The sequence below is a fragment of the Gossypium raimondii genome, chromosome 10 (genome assembly GCF_025698545.1).
Source record: "Gossypium raimondii isolate GPD5lz chromosome 10, ASM2569854v1, whole genome shotgun sequence".
NCBI classification, from domain to species: Eukaryota; Viridiplantae; Streptophyta; class Magnoliopsida; order Malvales; family Malvaceae; genus Gossypium; species Gossypium raimondii.
Window position 1 is genome coordinate 33,176,449 of NC_068574.1, and position 8,039 is coordinate 33,184,487.

Below are 8,039 nucleotides of genomic sequence, written 5' to 3' on the forward strand. Positions count from 1 at the left end.
GGTTTATCTCCTCCATATATAGATGGTGTACTATTTGAAGACTCAATGCGATTAAGTCTGTCCACTAGTTACTGATATCTGTCATCCTCCTGGACAGCTTTACCATGGATGGTCTTTGGTTATATGTATATCATTTAATTGGCCACTGGTAAGATTTCATCATCATATTTTCTATTAATTCGTACGTATCCTTGTACGTTCGATTCATTAAAGCACCTCCTATGGCTTTATCCAATCCTGAACTTGCGTGTACATCCAACCCGTTGTAAAACATTTGCAGTCGTAGCCACTTAGGCAATCCGTGATGTGGACATTTCTGAACCAACACCTTAAAATGCTATCATGCTTCGTGAAAAATTTCTCCCTCTAACTGTTTGAACATAGAAATCTCCCTTCTTAGTTGGACTGTCTTGCTAATGGGGAAAAACTTTTGTAGGAACTTTCCTGCAAGTTCGTCCCATGTCGTGATAGATCTTGGTGCCTGCGAATCTAACCAAGAAAAGGTGTTATTAACTAAAGAGAAGGGGAACAACCAAAGATGAATAGCCTCATCGGTGACCCCGTTATATTTAAAAGTGCCACAAAGATGAAGGAATCATTTGAAATGCTGACTCGAATCTTTTGTCATCGTTTCGTGAAACCGTAAATTATTATGGATAATTTGGATCATGGCTGACTTGATCTCAAAGTTATTAGCCGTAATGGCTAGCCTCATTATACTCCCTTGAACCATATCCAGATTTGGTAGCACACATTCTTTCAGAGTTCTTTCGTTACAAGCCATATTGATGTTTTTAGGTAACTATGGTGGTGGTGGTAAGTCTGGTGGGTTAGCGTTAGCTTTGTTGAATAACAGATTGTCGCGAGGTATGTTGCCCACAGTAGGTGGTGGATTCAGCATCTGCTACTGCTGTTATTGTTGCTGTCAACAATTCCTGTGTATTATTCTTTCTGGATCTGTGGATGGCTCTATAGGTGTTCCTTTACTATGAGTCCTACACTAAAACCAAAGAGAAGAAATTAGTAAAAATAAGAAAATCAAATCGTATCTATAATTTAATAATTTCCTAATTATTCTATCAATATGCAAAAATTAAAATTAGATTAGGGATGTTGCCTCCCTGGTAACGGTGCCAACAACTTGACCACCTCTAGACGTACCAACGTCTAGAGTAGAAATCCTATACAAAATATATGAAAAAGCGGTATCCACAAGTATACGGGTCCGATTGTAATATAGTTACAACGGGGTAGGTGAGTACTCCGAGGATCGTACCCAAGGGAGGCGATCAGTAAACTAATTCTAACCTAAGCATAAATAGATCTAATTAGTACTTTGGATGAATTATATTACGATCAAATAACAAGAAAAGTTTTTAGGATTCTTAATAATAATTACAATAAAAAGAAAATAAATAAAGAAATAATTAGAAATAAAATAGTAAATTTATCAAATTTGAGCATGGGTGATTAGCTTGCTTCTATAATTAGAATCAATTGTCGCTTTAGGTTTTCTTGTTCAATCAACTAGTTGATATCCCTGCAGGATTTTCCAATCTTCCACTAGAATAATGAGTCGACAAAAAATACTTATCTCTCAACCATATAGTCTAGACCAGTTCAGGGTTAAGGTGCTCACAGATAGGCCATACCAATTTTGGGTTAATTCCCACCTTAATGACTTCATAGGATTGCCAGGCCTAGGATTTAAGTTCTTTCATTCATAAACAATTGATTCGTTAATAGAACCAAACAAAATAATTAATTAATCATACCTCCACTTGCTAATCCCCCATAGGAGGATTAGTTCCTCATGGATCTTATAAAAAATATAAACTTGATATAAAGAGTAGACATGAATAATGATTCAAGAGTATAAAGTTTAGAAGAAGCCTGGTTTGTATTAAAATAGAATGCTGAATCCTCACAGAGTTTGATCACGTTCACGAATCTGATTTCTTCAGCAAAGCAAATAACAAAAACCAAATTAAACTTAAAGCCTAAAAAGATAAAAACTAAAGACTTAAAATTAGGAAAAAAATTATACAATATCAAAACTATCCATAACATGTGTTAAATGAGCCTATTTATAGACTTTAGAGTGGCCATCGTCTTTTAACCCTAAGTCAACTACCATCTTCGTGCTTAATGTTTTATTGTGCGAACCAAAGCACCCTGGCTCATAATTTTCCCATATAGAGGTGATGTCACGACACACTAGGTCTTGTGTTGCGACACCGAGGGCAGTATCCTTCATCATCAAGGGTGTGTCACGACATCCTTAGGCTGTGTCGCGACACAAAAGACAGTCTTGAACTTATTCTATTATGCTCCTTATGTTGCGACATCCAGCTCTCCGTATTGCAACATAGTGACCAGTATCGAGTTAGCACACCTTCTAATAGTCTTCTGCATGCTCACAAAGTATATTAACTCACTCTCAGGCCTCATTCGACACCTAAGGTCAATAAAAGACTCAAATTACACACTTTATTGAATTTAACTAAAATTGCAAAAACATAATTAAAACTTAACCAAAATGCTTGCTTGTGTTCAAGCTTGTAAAGTGGAAAAACTAGTTTAAAATGCTACACTGAATTATGACATATCACCTTCCAAACATTACTTTAATCTCTTTTTTTCTTAGAACCACAAAAGTACTTTTTAAAGAATATCTCTTCAAAGGTCGCTACATACAAACCATCTCTTCATACATACACTAATTTTAGAATGGTTGATCGCAAATACGGTTCACTGGCTGATACATACACATTTGGAAAATACTCACACAAATTTAAATACTTTCACTTTATTAGCCAAATTATATTCTCGTTCGATACCTTACAAGATCACACTAATGATGAATTATAGAGATCATCCAAATGAATTTCACAAAAAAAATATTTCAAATCCCCAGATACTTAGAAATGGGATGATTTAGATTTTCTAATATTTTAGAAGAAGACATGATACTATTTCGATATGGCAAATACTAGATAACTCAGATTCGACCCTTCATGGTACATACAAATTTAGACTAATGAATATTTTTCTCATTCATAACTAGGAACATGCCCAAATTCCAAACTAATAGGTTATCATGGCGGATAACCTTTTCTGAACATACAGATACACACTTATTTTCAAGGAATTCCTTTAAGATTTATTCAATTTTATCACAAATCTTATTCAAATACCTTAAGTTTAGACGCATCATAGCCTTATCATAGCAGTACAGAGCAATAAAAAAATATCCAAAACTTAGCATAAGAGAATATAATCATATTCTACTAGACATACTTAAGAGAGTATGCCACGAAGGCCAAACAAAATATGCCATCAAGGCATCATACAAAATCACGGGTTTACTGTCCCTACGGACTTTCACAGAAGGTGCTATGAGTTTCTACCTCATGGACTTACACATAAGTTCATGTATCATGTTCTGCCCGTTCAATCTACACATTATCAAAGGCTACACCATGAACATTCATACAATCATCTCTTACCATGGGTTTCCAACACATGGACTTACACACATTCATGTATTGTGATTTTCTAGTCCAATTTTCATTCTATTGGAGGCTACACTATGAGTGTTTTCATATCATACTATGCCATGGGTATCAATCTCATGGTCTCATAGTTGTTTTCATATCGTGATCTTCCAGTCTACTTAGCAATATAACTGCCCTACTAGAGGCATCACAGAGGGGCATTTACACAACATTCACTTACTCGAAATCGTTCACGCATATGATTGATTCATACATTTTCTATATCAAACTATACCTACATACTTAGTCATCACATTTTATTCCAGCAGAAATTCATACATATCATCATAACGCTTATATCATTCTTATTATGCTTCTAACATTTATCAATTACTAGAGATATCATCATCATTTAGATAAACTTCTATTTATACAAAACACATGCAAGAGTTGAGATAGAGACTCACCTTGTAACTCACCTACTATAGTTCGAAGCTCCAGACTCAGACATCTTTCTCGAATCAGCAGTAACAACTACTTAAAGAATATTGGGTTACCAAATTAAAACTCATTACATATAAATTACTATAACCTCATGTAACACCCCTAACCGTCTCCATCGTCAGATTAGGGTTATGGAGTGTTACCGTACAAATGAAAACTTTTAAACTTAATACCATTCAATAATTTGAACATATCATAAATCATTCATATACATGCATATTATCCCTAAATCGAGCTCTCGAGGCCCTAAAAACAATTTAAAAGAAAATTGGTACTAACCGGAAATAATTTGAAAAGTTTAGGCCGTGTAACTCACTTACTTTCATACAAAAGAACTCTCAGATGACACACAGTCATGCCGCCAGGTCGTGTGCCTCAGACGGCTGAGTCACATGCCCGTGTCTCAGGCCTTGTGGACCCAAAATTTACCTAAAATCAAGCCTTTTCACAAGCAATTTCACTCTTAAGAAATCTCACCATTTGAGCATACATTTAAGAGACTTAAACAACATTCACCACTATATAAGCATGCCATTTAACACCCTAAAATCAACCAACCAATGCTCCATTCAAATACATGACAATTATATCGAAACATCAACTATCAAAACATATCAATATTGTTTCATTTTATGCATAGTAACCTAGTTCAAAAATATACCAAAACATTCCACAAGTACTTATTTACATAACATTGTAATTACACGAAAAAAGAACCTATTTACAAGTATGTTAAAGTACCTAATGACATAGTTTAGTAAAGTATCAAAGTATACATGCTACTACCCTAAGAGACACAAAAACTACCAACTTTAAGGGATAGTGTGAGTCGATTGGTTGATCCTTCCAAAATGTTAGCAACAGTTATCTACAAAATAATCCACAAGAACTGGTAAGATTACAAAACTTAGTAAGGACATAGTATAACATTTAATCTAATACAATTAGATACAATTCATATACCTTTTGTTTCAGGTTTACCAAAGTACAATCAAGGCACAAAAAATATGTTCAGGGGTACCGAAGTACAAATAGGGGCACATATGTGCAATCAGGGGTACCGAAGTACAAACAAGGGCACATATGAGCAATTAGGGATACCGAAGTACGAACAGGGGCACGTATGTGCAATCATTCAGTAATTAAATATAGAACTTTAATTAAAGAACTATAATGTAAAAATACAAGTAGAAATGCATTTATGTATTGAAACACTATGAACTTACCTACTATTCAATTCTGAACAACACGCAGGGGCTAGTCCACTATTTTCTCTTTTCCTCGATTATTGTCTTTTTTATCCAAGTTTTGATCTATTTAATAATTAAATACAATACATTAATCTCATACATATTTCACATTCGATTCAATGCATATGACCTTTAAATTTTCATTAATTACACATTTTCCCTAAACTTTTATAACTTTTGCAATTTAGTCCTCTAACCCGATATTCATCAAATTTGATCATTTTCTAAGAACCAAATTACAACCGAATATTCTAGGCTCTTTAACAGCCCCTATTATACATAAAATTCACTAGCAAACCTTGAAATTTTGACATTTAAACAATTTAATCCTTAAATCAAAATCTAACAAAAATAACTTCACAAAACAACCAAATATCCCAATCAAAGCTTCAAACTCATAGTTATCATCAAGAACATTCAAGATTCATCAGTGGCAACTTCCAAAATTTTAAAAAAATTCAAAAACGAAGGTATGGGTTAGCTGGACCTAGTTGCAACGATTTCAAAAACATAAAAATTACAAGAAACAGAATTAAAACAAGCTTACATGCAAAGAAATTGTGCTAGTTCAACCCAAAGCTTCTAAAAAATGGTGTTCTCCCTTAATTTTGGTGAAACAATGTAGTAAGGAAGATTATAGTATTATTTTTATCATTTTTCTTAAGTTACATTTATTAATTTACCTTTTTATCCCTTAATAAAACCTTTATTTAAGCTAATTACTACCTATTATCGTCCATTACATATATAGTGATGGTCTAATTACCATATAAGTCCTTCATCATATAAGTTAAACTGTTAAATCACCGAAATGCAATAATTAACACATTTTGCACCATTTTTAATTTAGTCCTTTTTCTTTAATTAGTTAACTAAACATCAAAATTTCTTAACCAAACATTAATACGACCTTAATGACTCTATAAATATTCTATAAAAAATATTTATGAGCCGACATGATGGAAATTTAGGGTCTTGAAACCACTATTCTATCACCACTAAAAAAGGGGCGCTAAAAGTCTCCCCTTTTAGGAAATTTTGTCCTCGAAATTGTTACTTGAAACTAGATTCAAATATTGTAATTTCATTGATTCCTCGGTTTTCCAGGTAACCTTTTCAACACCATGCCAATGCCACAAAAATTTCACCAAAGATACTCATTTATTCCGAAGTATTTGACTTCTCGATCCAAAATTTTCACTAGTTGTTCAGAATACGTCAAGGCTAGCTATAAATAACCTTTACTATGAGGAATCACGTGTTATTGATCAGATCTATATCGTCTTAGCATTCAAATGTGGAATACATCATGAATTTTCTTGAGTTCGGGAGGTAAAGATAATCTGTAAGCTACAAGGTTGACTCTTGTAATAATCTCGTACGGTCCGATAAATCTCAGACTCAGCTTTCCTTTCCTGCCAAAACGTAGTACTTTCTTCCATGGAGAAACTTTTAAGAATACTTGATCACCAATAGCAAACTCTATATCTTTTCTTTTCAAATCCATGTATGATTTCTGACGATCAGATGTAGCTTTCAAACTATCTCAAATAATTCGAACCTTATCATCAATTTCTCGAATCAAATCAATCCCCACCATTTTGGCTTCGCTTAACTCGGACCAATACAATGACGTTTTACATTTTCTTCCGTATAAAGCTTCAAATGGTGCCATTTTAATACTGGATTGATAACTGTTATTATAAGCAAACTCATCTAACGATAAATATTTTTCCCAGCTACCCTTGAACTCGAGAATACAACATCGTAGCATGTCTTCTAAAGTCTGAATTACTCATTCTGATTGTCCGTCCGTGTAACACCCCTTACCTGTATTCGACGCTGGAATAGGGTACGAGCCATTACCGAAACTTACACTTGTAAACGTATTAAATCGAGTCATAAAATTTCATTAATTATTAAAACTTTCAAATTATTAACATGCTTTTATAATTATTCACAATATAAATAATGCAACATTTCACCTTAACACAATCGAGCTTAGATAATCATTTAAATACATCTAATAATTGTACATATTACCAATAATAATTCAATTACGATAATAAATCACATATCTGTAAAATATTGATTACCAAATAGCATTCATTTCAATTAAAATTATACAAAATATAGTTCATACGAACTTAATAGGCTAAATTACAGAAATACCAAAATTCAGGGACATTTTTGAAAAATTGCTATTTTTCTCGAATTTCCACCCAATCTTGATCTAAATTAATATTTCATTCAATTTAATAATTTAAATAATAAAACAACTCACTTCATGCAATGTGGTCACTTTTTGACATTTTTACAAATTTACCCATAAAGTTTCACATTTGTTCAATTTAATCCCTGAACCTAAAACATGTAAATTGGTCATTTTTAATGAAAACTCATGCTAGTTGAATAATCATATATTTTCCTCCTCCTCCTCTCCATTCCACATCCTTAACGTATATAACATGCTTATAGGTAACATTATCTATAATTTCACCATTTACTTATATATATTCATTCAAAGCTATCCACTTGAGTCATAGTCACTAAATTATTTATATCCTGAGCTACAGAACTCCAAATTAAGATCCATAAATTTTATTTGAAACTAGACTCACATATATTATTATTATAAAATTTTCAGAATTTTTGTTTATCCAATAAGTACAGTTTATTCTTTAAAGTCATCCCTATTCTGCTGTATGACAGTTCCGACCATTCTTCACTAAAATTTTATTATCCCCTCATAAAGAATTCAAATGATGTTACCGTTTGTTTCTATTGA

At 32.9% G+C, this 8,039-nt stretch overlaps 1 non-coding gene across 1 annotated transcript; it reads left to right on the forward strand.

The window, feature by feature from the left end:
• Positions 1–296: 296 nt before the first annotated feature.
• On the forward strand, positions 297–403 carry LOC128034212 (small nucleolar RNA R71). The gene has a single exon (XR_008190343.1). It is a non-coding gene; the product is annotated as a small nucleolar RNA R71 (small nucleolar RNA).
• The last annotated feature ends 7,636 nt before the right edge of the window (positions 404–8,039 follow it).